Source organism: Felis catus, chromosome D1, assembly GCF_018350175.1.
Source record: "Felis catus isolate Fca126 chromosome D1, F.catus_Fca126_mat1.0, whole genome shotgun sequence".
In the NCBI taxonomy this organism is placed as follows: domain Eukaryota; kingdom Metazoa; phylum Chordata; class Mammalia; order Carnivora; family Felidae; genus Felis; species Felis catus.
This window is the reverse complement of record NC_058377.1, coordinates 57,040,686-57,059,131: the sequence shown is the minus strand read 5'-3', so window position 1 is coordinate 57,059,131 and position 18,446 is coordinate 57,040,686. Positions and strand designations below refer to the sequence as shown.

Genomic DNA, 18,446 nt, shown 5'->3' with positions numbered 1-18,446 from the left:
TTCCCTAGGTCTAGAGTTTTTGAAAAATCTTGCTTAAGAAATACCTCCCTGGGGCGCCTGGGTGGCTCAGTCAGTTAAGCGTTTGACTTTGGCTCGGGTCATGATCTCACAGTTCATTAGTTTAAGCCCCTCACTGGGCTCTGTGCTGACAGCTCAGAGCCTGGAGCCTGCTTCGGATTCTGTGTCTCCCTCTCTCTCTGCCACTCCCCTGCTCATACTCTCTCTCTCTCTCAAAAATAATAAAAATAAAAACATTAAAAAAAAGAGAAATACCTCCCCATCCCAAGATGAGAGCTATACTCTTCTATATATTTTTATAGTTTTGCCCTTCATATTTAGATATTTAATGATTATTTAATGCTTGCTTGAGGTAAGGGACAAATTTCATGTGGATACCTGATGGTATTAATACCATTTATTATATGTCCATCTTTCACACCGCTCTGCTGTGTCATGTTCATATATTTAAGGGTCTGATTCTGGGCTCTCTATTCTGTTCTATTGATCTACATTCTACTCATGCCTTAATAACTAACTTTTCTGTGTTCTCATATTTATTACTAGTTTAGCATTATTATATTAAAAAATCTATTTGATACTTTCATGAGACTGACTCACTGCCCAGCGTGTTAAGAAGGTGATAATTTTGATACTTTTAAGAAAATACTTCTTCTGTTTTATCTGACCTTTTTCTTTCCACAGAAGGGTTGATTTCATAGCCAATATATCATTAATGGAAATGGAAGTCTCAATGGTATATTTTGGGCCCTACTCTAAGGCACTCTTCCCTTCAAAAAACATTTTTGGTGACATAATTTATTTTTAGCACACAGGTATCCTGGGAACAAAATTAACTACATCTAAGAATCAAGGGTCCCTCCAATGCCCTGGGTCCTGGGGACATGCCATTCTGGTGATGGCTGCTTTGACATCCTTGTTCCTCAGCGCATAGATGAGAAGGTTGAGGACAGGTGTGAGAATAGCATATACCACATTGCCCATGATGTGGAAGTCGAGTGGCAGGTTAGCTCTGTAGGCCACATAGGCTATGGCAATGGATAAGTAGTAGGTGCCGACCACCAGGATGTGGGAGCTGTAGGTGGAGAAGACTTCTGAGCCTCCTTCTCGGGAGCTGATGTGAAGCACCGAGGCCAAGATGTGGGCATGGGAGAGAAGCATCAGGACAAGGGGCAGGAAGGATACTGCCATGGCGATACAGAAGCCCATGAGGCATGGTGTCCGAGCAAGAGGCCTGGACCACATCCAGGTGGTCACAGAAGCAGTGATAGATGTGAGCAGTGTTGTCAAAAGCCATGTGGGAAGTCTGCACCACTGCTGGGTTGGCCAGGAGGAGGGCAGTGAGCCAGGCACAGGCTGCCAGTGCAGCATTGGTCTGTGGAGTCATGAGGACAGGGTAGTGCAGTGGGTGGCAGACAGCCACATAGCAGTCATAGGCCATGACCACCAGGATGAAGGCTTCTGAGTAGGAGAAGCTATAGAAGAGGTACAGCTGCAGGAAGCAGGCAGGGAAGCTGAGGAAGTGGTCCCCAAGTAAGAATAAGGATGACATTTTGGGGACAACGGTTGTAGTAGAATGTCCAAGGCTCAGAGCTGATCAGGAAGAAGTACATGGGCTTGTGGAGGCTGGGCTCTGCCACCACAGCCAACAGGATCAGGCATTTCCCAGCAGGATGAGCAGGTAAATTAAGAGGAAAATCAAGAAGACAGGGAGGAAGAAAGATTCATGCAGAGACAGGATGCCTACCAGGTAGAAGACCAGTGAGTAGTTCTCTGATCCATTACAGATGGCTTCCATCAGCACATATCTGGAAACCAGAACAATCAGGGAAACATTAGCTAGAACATTCATCTTTCCCTTTTCAACCATAGATCTCAATCCCAACAGTTTCTTTGAGTCTAGAATTTCATTTCACATCTAAGATGCCCATAATGATGAGGTGTCTAATGAGCAATGCCTGAAAGAGCTAGTCCAGTTTGGGGGAAGAAAAGTGGACACAAACACCTGAAGGGCTGTTAAAGGGCAGCCATGCTTACCAAGAACTAGTGCTAGTGTTAGTAGCTCCAGGAGCCCAGAGTTCAGCCCCACACATGGAATTAGTTTCTTATAGTTAGAACTATCCCATTAGGTACAAATTTGGCCTGAAAATTAGTAGATTCCATATAACTAGAGGTATGCAGGCTGGGGGCTTTTTGGCTGAAATGCTACAGAGAGGTTTTAATATCTGGGTAAGAGCTAGATTACAAAACTTTTATGCAGCCTTCTAACCCTAGATCCATTGGTTCTTAAAAAAAAAAAAAAGTAACATAAGTGAATCACATCAATCAGATTGTGGAGTTTCATGGGCATATTCCATCCAAGAGAATAAGTCTTGGGAAGCACCCATTTCAGTTCAAATGTCAATTAAAAATCAAGTAGCTACTTTGTTAGTTCAGTAGCTCCTTTAAGGCTGTCTTGTGTGGTAGCCTACCTCCTGCCACCGTGGGTGAAGGAATATTCTGGGTATGAAATGTGGATGAGCCCCTCATTGGATTTTGCTCTCTGTCAGCACTAGAATCTTGAGTGCAGTCATTTGTCACAAGCCCATCCGGTCCAGAGATATCTACATAGCAGTTCCTGGTGGAGTTCTTTAACCTGAGACCTCGTAAGGACAACGGGGTCACTGGTTGACAATGACAAAGCAAGGGCCTGGGTGACTCAGTCACTTGAGCATCTGACTTTGGCTCAGGTTGTGATCTCATGGTTGGTGAGTTGGAGTCCTGTATCAGGTTCCCTGTTGTTAGTGTGGAGCCTGCTTGGGATCCTCTCCTCGCCTCCTCACTCTCTGCCCCTCCCCTGCTTTTGCTCTCTCTCTCTCCCTCAGAAATAAAATAAAACATATGAAAAGAGAGACAGAGAGAACAACGAAGCTAAAGTCTGTGGTAAAAACCTACATACCTTACTCTAAGGTTCCCTTGACCCTACTTACATACCTCTGAGCCTAAGGGTTGTCAGTGGATTCTGATAAAGGCTTTCCACTCAAGCTCTATGAGACTGGTGGGAAGCCTTCTTCAGAGACACTGAGAGAACCATTTCTATATAGCTCTGGATTCAATTCCTCTTCTACACCCCATGTCCCACCCCATTCTTATCTCACACCATCTGGATTGGGGCGTTGTGTCTCTTGAATCAGTGTCCCTTGTCTCTACGCTTCCATTTGCTTGAGCACTCCCTTTCTATGATATCTTACTGTGATATCGTTGGGAGGGCTGCTTGCTCCAAGGAGCACTACAGACTGCTGTCTGCCTAACTCAGGAACAGTCGCCCTTTCTGTGTAGCTGGGGCTGTGGGCCTCTGTCTGTCTCCAAACTGGGTACCTGTGACCTGTCTTTCCATGGAGCAACAAGAACTGATTTTCCCAGAACTTCCTCGTGTTAGCACTGAAATTCCCATGTCCCAGGAAATAGCTCCATCCACAGCAAATCAGAAGTTGGTTACCCCACAAGGGTAGAGGTACTGTATGTGCCTTTGGTCGAAGGAGTCATTTTCCGAATGGAATCTGAGTTGGAGATGAATTCTCCCCCAGTGGGGAAAACAGACTCCAGGGAACTTCGATATGTCTTCCCTCTTCCTAGCTGCTATAGCTTGACAGGTGTTGTTACTGTTTAAGTATTTTATGCCCAGTAACCCCAACCCTTTCTTTCTTTCTTTTTTTTTTCTTTTAAGTTACAAAATTCTACTTATTTATTTATTTACTTATTTTTTATTAATTTATTTTCAAGTTAGTTAACATACAGTATTGTCTTGGCTTCAAGTGTAGAACTCAGTGATTTATCTCTTACATATGACACCCAGTTCTCATCCTGAAAAGTGCCCTCCTTAATGCCTGTCACCAGTTTAACCCACCCCACCACCTCCCTCCAGCAGCCCTCAGTTTGTTCTCTGTATTGAAGAGCCTTTTATGGTTTGCCTCACTCTGTTTTTATCTTACTTTGCCTTCCCTTCCCCTATATTCATTTGTTTTGTTTCTTAAATTCCACAAATGAGTGAAATCATATATTTATCTTTCTCTGACTGACTTCTTTTGCTTAGCATAATACACTCTAGTTTCATCCACATTGTTGCAACAAGTAAGATTTCATTTTTTTTTTATTGCTGAGTAATACTCCATTGTATATGTATATATACCACATTTCTTTATCCAGTCATCAGTTGATGGAAATTTGGGCTTTTCTATAATTTGGCTATTCTTTTTTTAACGTTTTTTTTTTTGTTTTTTTTTGTTTTTTATTTTTGGGACAGAGAGAGACAGAGCATGAACGGGGTAGGGGCAGAGAGAGAGGGAGACACAGAATCGGAAACAGGCTCCAGGCTCCGAGCCATCAGCCCAGAGCCCGACGCGGGGCTCAAACTCACGGACCGCGAGATCGTGACCTGGCTGAAGTCGGACGCTTAACCGACTGCGCCACCCAGGCGCCCCTATAATTTGGCTATTCTTGATAGCACTGCTATAAACATTGGGGGTGCATGTGCCCCTTTGAATTAGCATTTTTGTGTCCTTTGGGTAAATTCCTAGTAGTGCAATTGCTGGGTTGTAGGGTAGTTCTATTTTTAATTTTTTTATAACCTCCATACTGTTTTCCAGAGTGCCTGCACCATTTTGCATTCCCACCAACAGTGCAAGAGGGTTCCCCTTTCTCCACATCCTCACCAACATTTGTTCTTTCCTGAGTTTCCTAATTTTAGCCATTCTGACAGGTGTGAGGTGATATCTCATTGTGGTTTTATTTGTGTTGCCCTGATGATGAATAATGTTGAGCATCTTTCATGTGTCCGTTAGCCATCTGAATGTCTTATTTGTAAAAGTGTCTATCATTTCTTCACTGAATTATTTGTTTTTGGGGTGTTGAGTTTGGTGTTGAGTTTGGTAAGTTCTTTATAGATTGAATACTAACCGTTTATCCAATATGTCATTTGCAAATATCTTCTCCAATTCCATCCATTGCCTTTTAGTTTTGTTGATTGTTTCCTTTGCTGTGCAGAAGATTTTTTATCTTGATGAGATCCCCATAGTTCATTTTTGCTTTTATTTCACTTGCCTCTGGAGACATGTCAAGTATGAAGTTGCTGTGGCCGAAGTCAAAGAGGTTGCTGCCTGTTTTCTCCTGTAGGATTTTGATGGTTTCCTGTCTCACATTTAGGTATTTTATCCATTTTGAATTTATTTTTGTGTATGGTGTAAGAAGGTGGTCTGGGTTCATTCTTCTGCATGTTGCTGTCCAGTTCTCCCAGCACCATTTGCTAAAGAGACTTTTTTCCATTGGATCCTCTTTCCTACCTTGTCAAAGATTAGTTGACCATATATTTGTGGCTCCATTTCTGGGTTGTCTATTCTGTTCCACTGATATATGTCTGTTTTTGTACCAACACTATACTGTCTTGATGACTACAGCTTTGTAATACAGGTTAAAGTCTGGGATTGTGATGCCTCCAGCTTTGGTTTTCTTTTTCAACATTACTGTGGCTACTCAGGGTCTTTCGTGGTTCCATACAAATTTTAGGACTGTTTGTTCTAGCTCTGAAGAATGCTGGTGTTATTTTGATAGGAATGGAAGGAAAGCTTTCAAACTCATTCTATGAAGCCAGAATTACCTTGTTTCCAAAACCAGACAAAGACCCCACTAAAAAGGAGAATTACAGGCAAATATCCCTGATGAAAGTGGATGCAAAAATTCTCAACAATACATTTAAAGAATTATTCAAGTGGGATTCATTCCTGGGCTGCAGGGTTGTTTCAATATTCACAAATTAATCAACGTGATACGCCACATTAATAGAAGAAAAGATAAGAACCATATGATCTTGTCAATAGATGCACAAAAAGCATTTGACAAAATGCAGCATCCTTTCTTGATTAAAAAAAAAACCCTCAAGAAAGTCGGGAAAGAAGGATCATATCTCAACATCATAAAAGCCATATATGAAAGACCCACAGCTAATACCATCCTCAGTGGGGAAAAACTGAGAGCTTTCCCCCTAAGATCAGCAAGGTGGCAGGAATGTCCACTCTCACCACTGTGTTCAACATAGTGTTGGAAGTCCTAGCCTCAGCAGTCAGACAACAAAATGAAATAAAAGGCATCCAAACTGGCAAAGAAGTCAAACTCTCACTCTTCACAGATGACATGATACTCTACATGGAAAACCCAAAAGACTCCACCAAAAAACTGCTAGAACTGATCCATGAATTCAGCAAAGTCGCAGGATATAAAATCAATGTACAAAAATCAGTTGCATTTCTATACACCAATAACAAAGCAACAGAAAGAGATATCAAGGAATCGATCCCATTTATAATTGCGCCAAAACCCATAAAATACCTATGAATAAACCTAACCCAAGAGGTAAAAGATCTGTTTGCTGAAAACTATAGAAATCTTTGAAAGAAACTGAAGAAAACACAAAGAAATGGAAAACATTCTGTGTTTGTGGATTGGAAGAACAAATATTGATAAAATGCGGATACTATCCACAGCAATCTACACATTCAAATGCCATCCCAATCAAAATAACCCAAGCCTTCCTTTCTTGTGCAGTGGGCGCTGCAGAGGGCGCTGCAGAGAATTGAGAAGACTCAGAACCCGGAGAGGAGAGATGGCCGAGTGAGTACTCTTCAGTGACTGTGCTCTCTGGAAGCTGTTGAATAAGGTCCCACACAACTCTGGCCACCCAAGACCCAAGTGAGACTTTGCAACCCCCAGAACTGAGCTGAGGGAAGTGTTGGTTTGCCCTCTACCTGGACTAAATGATCCAGGGCCACGTTACACCGACATTCAAATCACTGCTTCTCTGCCCCAACCGCCACTTGAGCAGTTCCACTGTGTTTTCCCAGACCGCCTCCAGCTTCCTTCTCTTTTAACAAAACCCTCCTGAGGTCACAGAATATGTAAGAGTGGAAATGGCCCTGCAGATAGGTGAGTCCCTGATCCTTTCTTCACAAAGGAAGAATCGGGCGGGAATGGGATGGGAAACAGTCCCAGGTCAACAGCAGGTCGGTGCCAGAGTTAGTCCTGTGAAGCAGGCCTCCTGGCTCTGGCCTTGGACTTGGCTCAGCAAAGCCAGGACAGCTGGAGAATTGGGAAACTGCTTTCTACGTAGGGGAAAATCAGGCTAAAGGTTTATTTTTCCTCTCTCCATTTCTTAGGTTGATGTCAGAGACAGCTCTAAACTTCTATTTTCTTTTGAGGGCATTTTCTAACAGTTTCAGATGGACTGGTTACCAAACAGAGGCTCTACGTGGCTAGAAAAATGCTCTTTTCAAGTCATGACTTAAGGAAGAGATGGGCTGGGCACACATCTGCATGGAAAAGGTCATGGCAGCCAAGCCCCGTGTCCTGAGCAGAAAAGTTATACACCTCGTGCCTGGTAAAACCAGCTCCTCAGAAAACCTCAACAAAGATATATTGTTTTAATTATTTATTTTGAGAGAGAGAGAGAGAGAGAGAGCATGTGCAGGGTAAGGGCAGAGAGAGAGGGAGAGAGAGAGAATCCCAAGCAGTCTCCAAACTGTCAGCGCAGAGCCTGATAAGGGCTTGAACTCATGGACCATGAGATCATGATGTGAGCCGAAATCGAAGTCGGACGCTTAAGTGACTGAACCACCCAGGCACCCAAAACAAATATTTTTTAATGAATGAATTAATGAATGAAAGGGTAAACCTGAGTCAAACTCCACTTTTTCCCACAATGGACTAGTCCACAGGGTTTTCTATTTTCTTTTATTTTAGCATTTAGATTGATACAAACCATATTTCCCTCAAAGTTGCCACAATTCTGAGAGGCTATCCCCTCCACTGACTAGGCCCATGTAAGCTGGTCATGCAAGGTTTGCTGGGCAATCACAGAACATCAGAGACAGAAGCGCACTTAAAAGCAAGCAATATAGTCCAATCCCCATTTCTCCCAATATTTCAAATAAAAAGGAGTGGCTTGCTCAAGGTCACACAAGGGTTGAAGGCAGAGCTGTACTGGAAGCCATATTCCTGGCTCCTTGCCTCTCCACCTTTTTTTTTTTTTTTAAGTTTATTTATTTATTTTGAGAGAGACTGAAAGAGTGAGCAGGGGAGGGGCAGAGAAAGAGGGAGAGAGAAAATCTCAAACAGGCTCTGCACTGTCAGTGTGGAGCCCAATGTGGGGCTCGAACTCACGAACGATGAGATCATTACCTGAGCCAAAGCCAAGAGTTGGATGCTTAACAGATTGAGCCACTCAGGGGCCACCTTGCCTCTCTACTTTGGGAGAGGCACTGAAGCTCCCCTGTCTGGAGGCCCACATCATTCCGGGAATTGTCATTCTTGTTTCCCTCATTGGGAGTTCCTTAGGGCTGGAGATTGGCTCTGACTCATCTCCTACAAAACCAGCCTCTCAGTGGGACCAATCTTGCTTCCCGGTGTTTCCACAGACAGACACTGGAGCATGGCTGTCGACACCCACAACCTCAGGGCTTTCTCTCCAGCATTCCTGCAGAATCAGACAACACTTGGCTTTATGGAGAGCTTATGATCCTGTTCCCTTATTGTTGCTGATAGTGAGGGAGAGGCCCAGAGAGGGGCTATGACCTGGCTAAAATCACACAGTTAGCAAATCAGAACCAGCCCATCCAGAATGCTATAAATTGGGGCAGAAAGATTTTAACCCATCTCCCTTCTCTTAGAGCCTTTCTCATAATAGGGTGAGAGTCTCTACCTGCCTGCCCGCCTAAAGCCTGCCCTCTTAAAACCTTGTCCCTTCTTGGGCTCTGACCAGCTCTGGACTCTTCCTTTGTGGCCTTCATACCTGAGATCTCTGCAGGGTGGCCCAGTTCTCCTGCAACCCAGGCCACTTCAGCCGCCCCCTTCTCTCCCCAGGTCAGTGCTGCCTTGATGGAGAGAACGATGTGGGGCTGGTCCTGGTCCCATTAAACCTCCCAGCCCTGCCCATCACTAGCCTTCTGGAGGCTCTCCCCCTTGAGATCCCACTCTGCTGGGGCCCTGAGTAACGTTTTTCTGGAGACTCCCAAGTGGCTAATTAGTAGCAACCACTAGGCTTTGCTGATATGAGAACAACAAGAATAACTGTCTTCACCGGGGCTCAGAACTGTGTGGTCTGTGGACATTTTCCCAGCTATTCACCAATAACTCGTATCCCTGTGTGATGGATGAGGAAACTGGGGATCAGAGGTGAAAGGGATTTTCCAAGTCACACAGCAAGCCCAGGGCAAAGGGGGGATCTGAGGTCTTACATTTGCTAACTCTCAGACTAGTCTCTGAGCCAACCAACCACACAAATAAGGAAAAATTTGTGAAAACTCTCTATGTAAATGTGAAACCAGTCCTGTGCTAGTGGCCAGGGGATGGGGGTAGGGCCTTGAGTGTTTTGAAGCTAGAGAAACAAGTGTGACAGCAGGGAGCCACTCAGTTTCCCAGATCTTCACTCTTTCACACTCACCTGCCCTCTCTTGCTCAATCTTGCTCTTTGTCAGACACTTTATAACTCAGCCCAACTTCCTCCAAGAAGCCCTCTGTGATTTCATTTCCTCCAGCTCCCAGGGCTCTTGCATTCCTCTGGATTAACTAGGCCTGGCTACCTATGCTGATCATTTTAAAAATAAAGAGAACTGAGGATCACCACTCATTCCATATTGAATGAAGTTGGCTGTGTTCTGGCTGCCTGACCACAGTGAATCGACACAGTCTAGTGGGGGTAGTCAATGGCAACACTGACAAGCAATCATATCCAGTGTGATGTGTACTACTATAGAGTTGGAGGGCTCGGAGGAGGGAACAAAGCAGGCTTGTATCATGGAACACATCTTTTGGGCTGGTTGTGAATTATAAGCAGGTGAAGAGAGCCCTTCAGGCCAATGAGGCAGAGACAAAGTCAGGAAGGGCTGAAAAAGCAGAGGTGTGTTTGAGGGGCAGATAGAAGAGAATTTGGGGTGCAGTACAGAGGGGAAGACTGAGAGTCTCAAAAAGTGAAGCTACAAAAGTTGGCAGGGGCCAGAGAGAGAAGAGCTCAAATTCCAGACCACAGAATAAGAACTCAGCATGAGACACTGGAGAGCCAGGGCCAGTTTTCAGGCAGGGGACTACCAGTCAGCTGCCTGTTCCAGAAAGATCACCCCCACTGCCAGGTGGAGAGCAGATACTAGCTGTCTAGAGTGGCTAGAGGCAGGGAGGCCAGCTGGGGAGCTGATTGATGAGAAAAGGAATGGGGAGAAGTAACAGCATTCCTGATGGCAGAAACCGCTGATGTTCCTGAGTGCTAACTTGTGTTAATGATGTGCCTGGGTGGTCACATGCTTCATCGCAGTTCATCTGAGTGTTGGTTTTCATTACCCTGGCTTTATAGATGAGAAAGCTCAGAAAGGTTAAGTAACTAAACCTGCTCTTGTCTCTCCTCTGGGCTGACAGTGAGTCACTGTTAGAATTCTATCCATCTCCAAGGATTAGAGAAACCATCAAGGGACTGAATGGCCAAAATTTGATAACTGTGCATGGAAGAATCCAAGCATTCTGGCTTGAGTGACAAGGCAGATAGTGGTGATGTTGAGACACGGGACATGGTGGTGGGCAGTGGGCAGTGCAGGTGGGAAGATAGTTTTGGAGGAAGATAATGAGTTTGGTTTTGGACATGTTGCATTTGAAGAGCCAATGAGACATTCAAGTGGAGATGTCCAGCAAATATTTGAGGGATTAAGCCTGGAGCCCAGGAAAGAGCTGAGTTGCAGACAAGGACCGGAGGAGGCCTTTGTTTTATGGAGCTAAGGAGAGTGTGAAGTGAGGGGGACAGAACCTTGGAAGAAACCAGCATGAGACAGGGGCAGAAGAACAAGAAAAATCTGTAAAAGTTGCTGAGAAAAAAATGCCCAGAGAACATGAAGCCACAATGATATCACAGAGGAGTTCCAAAGGGCACATGTGGCCAGCAGCAGTAAAGTCGCTGATGGGACCAAAGGATGAGAAGTAGAGACTGTCCAGGGGCCCAGCGAGGAAGAGGCTGCTGGTGACGTTGGAATGAACAGGCCCAGGGGAACCGTGGGTGTGGAAGGTTGGGGACTGAGTAAGTGCAGAGAGGGATAGACAGCATTTTCAAGATGTTTGGCTGTGAAGAGAAGCATGTGGTTGGAGGGCAATGAGGGGTCATGGAGGATTTTGTTGTATTTTTTAATTGGAAATATTTGAGCAGATTTCCCAGCATTTGTTGGTGGAAATAAGCCAGTAGAGAGGCAGAGGAGGGAAAAAAAATGGGACAGGGAAGGATGGTCAACAGAGGAGAAGAGGAGCTTCAGGGTCCAAGGTCTGGACTCCTGGTGAGTCAGGTGTGGTGGGGGAGTTGGGAAGGTGGGAGGTGGTGGTTAAAAAAAGAAGGGGGTAAAAGCCAGTTTGCAGATTTAGCAGTGTCGGTGGGGGGGGGGGGGAGTCTGATTTCAGACAAGAGTGGTGGGAAAATTTTGTGAAGCTGTAGGGGCTGTGGGGAGTTTGTTCTCCACGCAGTGGGAGCTGGAGCCTCTTATAGAGGTCTGTGCTCAGATCTTGGTGCCAGACTGATTGGGCTCAAGCCTGGCATTTAGCTTCTTGAGACTGAGTTTCCTCTTGTGTAAAATGGGGGTTTGCTCATTGAGTAAGTATCTCTAGAGTGCAAGCTCTGTGTTCGTGCGGTGCGGGTTGAGAAGAGGTGAATGGTGCGAGCTGTTGTCATAAGCATTTTCCACCCAAATCGCACAAGCCCTGTCCCTCTTGCCTGGCCTCTCGCCTGGGGCCGTGGGAAGGCTGGTAACTCTCACAGTCCAGGCCTCTTGCTCCTTAGAAAGGGGGGAGGTCCAGATATGTCTCCAGGAGGAGCCTGTGCATCTCAGGAGCTTTTCTGAGCTCAGAAGAGAAAACAACCTGGCCCTCTGAAGTTCCCACCCAAGCAGAGGCCAGCTGCCTGTGCCACCTTGCCCTGGAAAGTCCATGACATTCTGTCTCTCTGTCTCGCCCCTACCGCTCTTCCACCTCACTGACACAACGCTCTGACAGACTCGAGAGGCTGGAAAAATAAGGTGCCAAGGGGGAAAGGGAAGTTATAAATACATTCAGGGAGAGCCTAGGCTGCCTTTCCAGCTGTGGGCAGGAGGCCATGGAGCTCCAGGGAAGAGTCCAGAATCAGGGCCCACATGGGTGGGGCCTCCAGCATTCTCATCCCTGTCACCATCCTCCTGCCACCAGGAGGCAGGGTGGCACCAGCTTTGGGGGTTCAAACCCTAGCTCTTTCACTTATCACTCCACTTGGGCAAATGACTTCACGGTCTCTCTGCCTCTGTCTCCCCTGAGGGAATGGGGAGCACCAGTAAAAGCACCAGCAACAGTGGCTGCAGTGAAAGTCTAGTGAGATACTCTAAGTGAGAGTATTTTGCAAGCTGAAGGGCTGTGAGGAAGTTTTCTATTGCCATCACCACCATAGCCACAGAGAGGCCACTCCCCTGGATGTCTTCTCTTCTAAGGTTTTTCACCTTGGAAGGCTGGAGGCAGAAGAACTGGCTGTGGAAACCTCCCTGAGGGTATGGCCAGACTGTTCAATGCTCACAGACCAAGGTCTGTGTAGAGAACTAGGATATGATTCTGACCTTGTCCATTTTCTTCCTGGAAGAGTCAGAAGGAACACTTGGGGCCGGTGGGGGGGAGGGGGGTGGGTGGCGGTTGGCAGTGGTCCTTGAAGGGTGAGTGCTAATCCTGCAACAAAGGGAGGAAGGACATTTGTCCAGGGGGGCACTGCACATGTACAAGTACCAAGACGTAAGTGTGTCTGGTAAGCTCTGGGCAGGGGACCATTGCAGGTGGGGAGGCTGGTAAGGTAGGTTGTAGATACGAAATGACAAACATCAATTTTAGGCTAAAAAATAAACTTTGCTCTGAGGAGCAAGGCTGGGTGCCATGAGATTGGGGTTTAGAGATGACTCTGGGAGAATGGGGGGAATGAATTAGAGCAAAGAAACTGGAATCACAGAAGAGCAAAGGGACTGCAAGAGTTTGGAGGAATTAGGAGTGGAGTCAGCTAAGGTGGTTGGGGAGAAGGAGACAAGAATATGAGGGCAGAGACTTGCTGTGGGGAGGGAGTCAGGGATGGGCCTGACTCCAATGAGACTGGGCGCTTAACAGGGGCCTGGCAGGGGCAAGTCTCCAAGCCAATGATGAGCTCTTGCTGAGCTGGAGGTACCTGGGTGGCCCCCAGAAACAGGTGGACATCAGGAGGAACAGAATCTAGGAATCTGCTGGAATTTAAGCCCTTTCTGCTGTGAAAGGGAAACCTGAGATTTGAGGAGGAAAGTGACACACCCAAACTCATTCAGATGGTCATCAGTAGAATAGGCCCGGACCCCTGTCAAAGGTGCTTAACTCAGTACTCAACTCTATTCAACCCCACGGCTTAAGGACAGGTAGACAGATGACTGAGTCCTCAAACTAGCTCTCTGACATAGTTAAGTGCCATGATTCAGGACACAAAATCTGGAGTCAGACTGTATAGGTTAAATACTGGTTCTGCCTCTTAGCAGCTGTGGGCGAGTCTCTAATGTCTCGGTGCCTCAGATTCCTCATCTGTAAAGTGGGGGTTATAATGGGTGATTGGGAACATTAGCTGAGTCAATGCATGTAAAGAACTTAGAACAGTGTTTGGCATGTAATGAATACTAGCCATATTTATTATATCAGTTGTATAGTTGGGGAAACTGAGGCTTAGAAAAATGAAGTAGCCACCCAGGGCCACATAGCTAGCTGTGGGCAGAGCTCGGGCCTATGTGGCTCCAAAGACTGGATTGGTTTGCTTATGCTGAACTTCCTTCCCTTGCGGCTATTTCTGGAAGACGGTTGATGTTTTTAACTCAAGAGACAGGAGTCCCCAGCCTAAGGACCCTTGAGGAAGAGATTCTGTGGTCCTGGGCTCTGATTCTGGGCCCTGCTCAGATTTGGTAGAGAGATTCACCCCGCCCTTGCCAGAGACCCGGTCTGCTCTATTTGGGACATCTCAGGCCTGGTCTCTCCCTTCTGCCAGTAAGACTCATGTGTGTTTCACCCAGAGGACAAAAAAAGGGCAGGCCTTTAAATAAGTACAGCACCACTTTGCTAGTGAGAGTGTTCTAGGCCTGAGTGCCAGAACAGTCGGAGTGAGCAAACCTAGGAAGAGTGTATGCCGAGTGGGAGAAGTAGGTGTGTTTGGGGTGGAACGTGAGAAGGAGAGAACTGAACAAAATGCAAACTGACAATGCTCCAGATAAACAGCACTGATGGAACCAGCTAGCCTGTTCCAGCTGCTCCTGAGCGTTAGAACAGAGGCAAGTTGGGAGTCCTGCCCTGGCCCAGACTGGGCCCTAATGCCAGACAGAATTCTATTTGCCCCAGGAATTCTCACCGGAGCATCTGCGGAGGGCCAGCCTGGCAGAGATCAGCTGCCTGTGCTGCTCTGCTTCCTGTCTTCCCTATCTGCAGGCTTACAACCCCATCAGGGAGGAAGTGACTCATCTTCCTAGATGAAGCATGCGGCATGCTTCCTCGGCAGCTGGCGTAAACTCTGCCCGAGTCACAGAAATGAATCCTGGGGAGTAATGGGCCCTTGGGTTTCTGTAGATAACCCATGCGGTGCTGCTGCATGTACTTTCCAGAGCAGTTGCCTCAAGAGGATAAAATAACAAGTAATGTTGACTGAGTACCTATTACCCACCTACCTGGCCCTGTGCAAAGACATCCCCTTATTAGTCCCATCCTACAGATGAGAAAACAGAGGCATAAAGTCGCACAAGGATAGGGAGTTTCAGTTTGGGGAGATGAAAAAGTTGTGGAGATGGGTAGTGGTGGTGGCTGCCCCAAAATGTGAACGTACTTAATGCCACTGGATTGTACACTTACAGTGGTAACAATGGTAAATCTTACGCTATGTGTATTTTACCATGATACAAAACAACTTACAAACAAGCAAAGAATTAAGAAACACAGCTACCAAGTAGAGAAGCTAGGAGTCACACCCTGAAGTCCTGCCCCAAGGCCTTGTTCTTGACCATTTGCCATTTTGTCTCATCTGCAAGTGGAGATACTGACCTGGCCGAAGACTACAGAGAGACTGGGGCACTGGCCATCAGGCTGGGAAAGATGGGTTTATCCTGAGGGCCGCTGGGGAGGGCAGGGCAGGGCAGGGTTTTAAGCAGGGAGGGATAGCATTAGATTTAAGGATTGGAAAGATCCCTCAGGCTTTTAGGAGGAGGGGCTGGAGGTGGGGAGGAAGCTGGGGCAGGGCCCAGCCAAGAGCCGTTGGTGGTCTGGACTAGGGTGGGGACAGAGGAATGGGACGAAGTGGGCCAGTTTGAAAGACTTGTGAAGCAAAATAGAAAGTTGTGGAGGGGAGGGAGAGAGGCAGGAGCAAGCTGTGACTGCTCTCACTGGGCTCCTCCTGGCCTGCCCACTTCAGCCTCCTCTGACAGCGGCCCTTCCACTCCCTTTCCCTGACTGGAGTCTCTGGGAGGAAAAGCTCAGGGCGCAGCCTCCTCTCTGGTCCCCAGGGGGCAGTGTTGCAAAGCCTTCTGAGAGTTGGCCCTTGCTTCAAACTACCTGCAGTGGGGGGCAGATGCTGGCTCCCCTCGGTCTCTCCTCCCAGCCTTGGCTGCACCCTTCCCCCACGTCCTTTTTTCCAGGAGCCAAATTATTAATAACCGTAATCCCTCATGCCCCACACTTGACACTTTACAAAAACAGTGAAACATCGATAAACTCACGTGGTTCTTCCCCAAAGACAAGAGTGGGGAGTGAGACCCTTCCTTTTCTCCCTCCACCACCATTTTATACTAAGGAAACTGGGGACAGGCAGGAAATGGGATCTGACCAATGGAAGTGTGTTAGTGGCAGAACCAGGGCTAGGAGCCACGGGCCAGCCAGTGCCTGGTCTAGAGCCTGTGAGAGGGCACCACCCCACAGCGTCCATAGCTGCTCACAATGGTCACCCAGCCTGCCTGCCTGCGCCCCAATTTTGCCCTGCAGTTCCCTCCCATCTCAGGGGGCCTTCTCGGTGATTTATTCCCATGGGGTTTGTCAGTCAGGTCAGACTGACCTGGCACGCACCTGCCATGATTTACTTCCTCCTCATCCTCTGTTTCCAGAATTACAAGAGTCATCCCATTACCATCGTCACCATATTAATAATGGCTCTCGTCTGCTCAGCTCTTAGAACTTAGCAAGTGCTAATCCATCCATTAGCTCATCTGAGCCTTATGACAGCCCTGGTCACCCAGCCAGGTCTTGGGAGAGTTTATAGTCTCCTGGGATAGGGAGGCTATGCATGTACCAAGTTGAAGAGAGGGTGAGATGGTCGGGTTTATTGCAGATTTGCCTGGAGGTTTCCTGTTATCTCAGATAAGGAAACTGAGTCTTTGAAATCTTCTTACTGGGTCAGTTTTGAACTATCTGATGGCCAAGCTCATGCTCTTTCTGGGGCTTGGGGCTGCCACTTTCAGGGAGGGATGCAGAGTTTCTAGCATAGTATTCTCGCCAGGCTGAAGGGGGAACCTGGTGGGAGGTGGATGCAATTGGACCCAGGGAAGGTTGTTGTTGGGGCAAAAAGTCTTCCCGGGGAGGAACCTCCAGGGTGGTGTAAGCTGTAAAGAGCCCGCAGCATGGGCTGTGCAAAGCTGGCTGTGCTGAGCCAGGGCCGGTGGGGCTGCATGGCCAGACCAAGTACCCACCTGTCTGTAGGCCTATCCTTCTCCTCAGATGATTGGGGAATTTCCTATGTTTTGATCTAAGAGCTGTGCCAACAAAGAGGGATAAGATCCTGACCTGTTGGCAGGAAGGGGTCTGTTTCTCATCCACCAGAAAGAGAAACTGAGGCGTAAGGAGAGTGAGTGACTTCCTTGTCATCTCACCAGGCCTCAGTCTCCCAGTCTGAAAAAGGAAAGGGATAGATTAAATGAGGTCCCAGTTTCTTCCCACTCTGACCTTCTAAGCACCATGCGTCCATCCTTGCTGTCCTTGGCTCTGATCCCAGCCCAGGCTGTATATTTGACTTGTAACTCTGGGCAAATCACATGGACTCTCTGAGTGTCAGGGTCTTCATGGTGAGATAAGTATGACACAGCCTTCCTTGGGCAGATTAAATGAGCCATGCACGGGAGCATGTCTGTGTAGCTTGGGTTTTGACTCCAGGCAGCGTCCAGGGGCAGGAAAGGCTGAGACTCTGACTGAGGTCCTCACTTGTCTGCCCAGCCAAGGGCTCATTTATAGACATCCGCTCCCTGGCTGCCAGGCCAGAAGGGAAGTGGGAACAGAGGTGCTGAAATAGCAGTTTGGAGCCTTTTTCAGGAAGGAGGCACTGGCTACCCTTCCCCTTCCCACCCCTGCCCCCCATCTTCTGGACATTCTCACACTGATATTAATAACAGTCCCAAAGGGGGATGGTTAGATGTCATGATCTCCATTTAACATAGGAGAAGACTGAGACCCAGAAAGGGGAAAGGACTTGCTGCAAGTCCCATAGCTAATTAGTGACAGAGCTGGGACTGGAACTGGAGTCTCCAGTCGAGGACTCAGGACTATTCCCTTACACCCAAAGTCAGATAGTTCTATAAAATGAAGTGTGCTCTATTTTTCTGGGTTTGCAAACCTCCAACATGGGTTGGCTTAAAGAAGGGAAAGGCCTGGGTTCTGCAAACAGCCCAGGGTTTGTGAAACGGCATCAGGCTTGGCATGAGACACAGGACTGTGCACACATCATCGGGCCCCAGAAGCCTCAGAGCTCTGCAAACTGTGCTGGGCTATGCCAACAGCATGGGACTCTAAAAAAGGCAACAAGTTTTGCAAACTGTGGGAATCCACAGATGGTGTTGCCATCTACACACACCATGGGGCTCTGTAAAATGCACAGGGCTCAGCAAACCCCATGCTGGCAAGTAGTAAAGCTGGGGTGCCAACCAGGTTGGCTGAACAAGCTGGGACCACCCACAATGGGGCCTCACTGCAGGATTAGCCCAAGAGCCATCTGAAGACCTGTTAGCCTACCTCTGAGAAGCTCCTGGGTACCTGACCCTTGCTCCAATTCCAAGCTGAGTTCAGGAATATTCTTGGACCAGACTGCGTCAGCCTGTGCAGGCTGAAGTGATGAATGAAGAACACTCATGTCTGAGGTTCCTGTATGTTCCATGCCTTGTGGGGTGTTGTGTGTTGTACATTGTCTCACTCAAAGATTGATGACATGAATGTAGCCTGCCAAGCTGGTCCCAGCATATTCCCAGACCAATCCATGTACAGAAGTTTTTCAAACCTCTGAAACCAACATGGAGGCACCTGAGCTTCCAGAAAGTCTAAAGGGACCTTCTCTTTCTTAACTATGCACCTGCAGTTTGGAATCTGAAGGTGGCACCTCTGCTGGTCTCTGTGAGGACTCACAGCGC

At 47.3% G+C, this 18,446-nt stretch overlaps 1 pseudogene; it reads right to left on the bottom strand.

Annotated features, from left to right (window-relative positions):
* Positions 1-798: 798 nt before the first annotated feature.
* On the bottom strand, positions 799-1,879 carry LOC111556646 (annotated as a pseudogene).
* Positions 1,880-18,446: the final 16,567 nt, after the last annotated feature.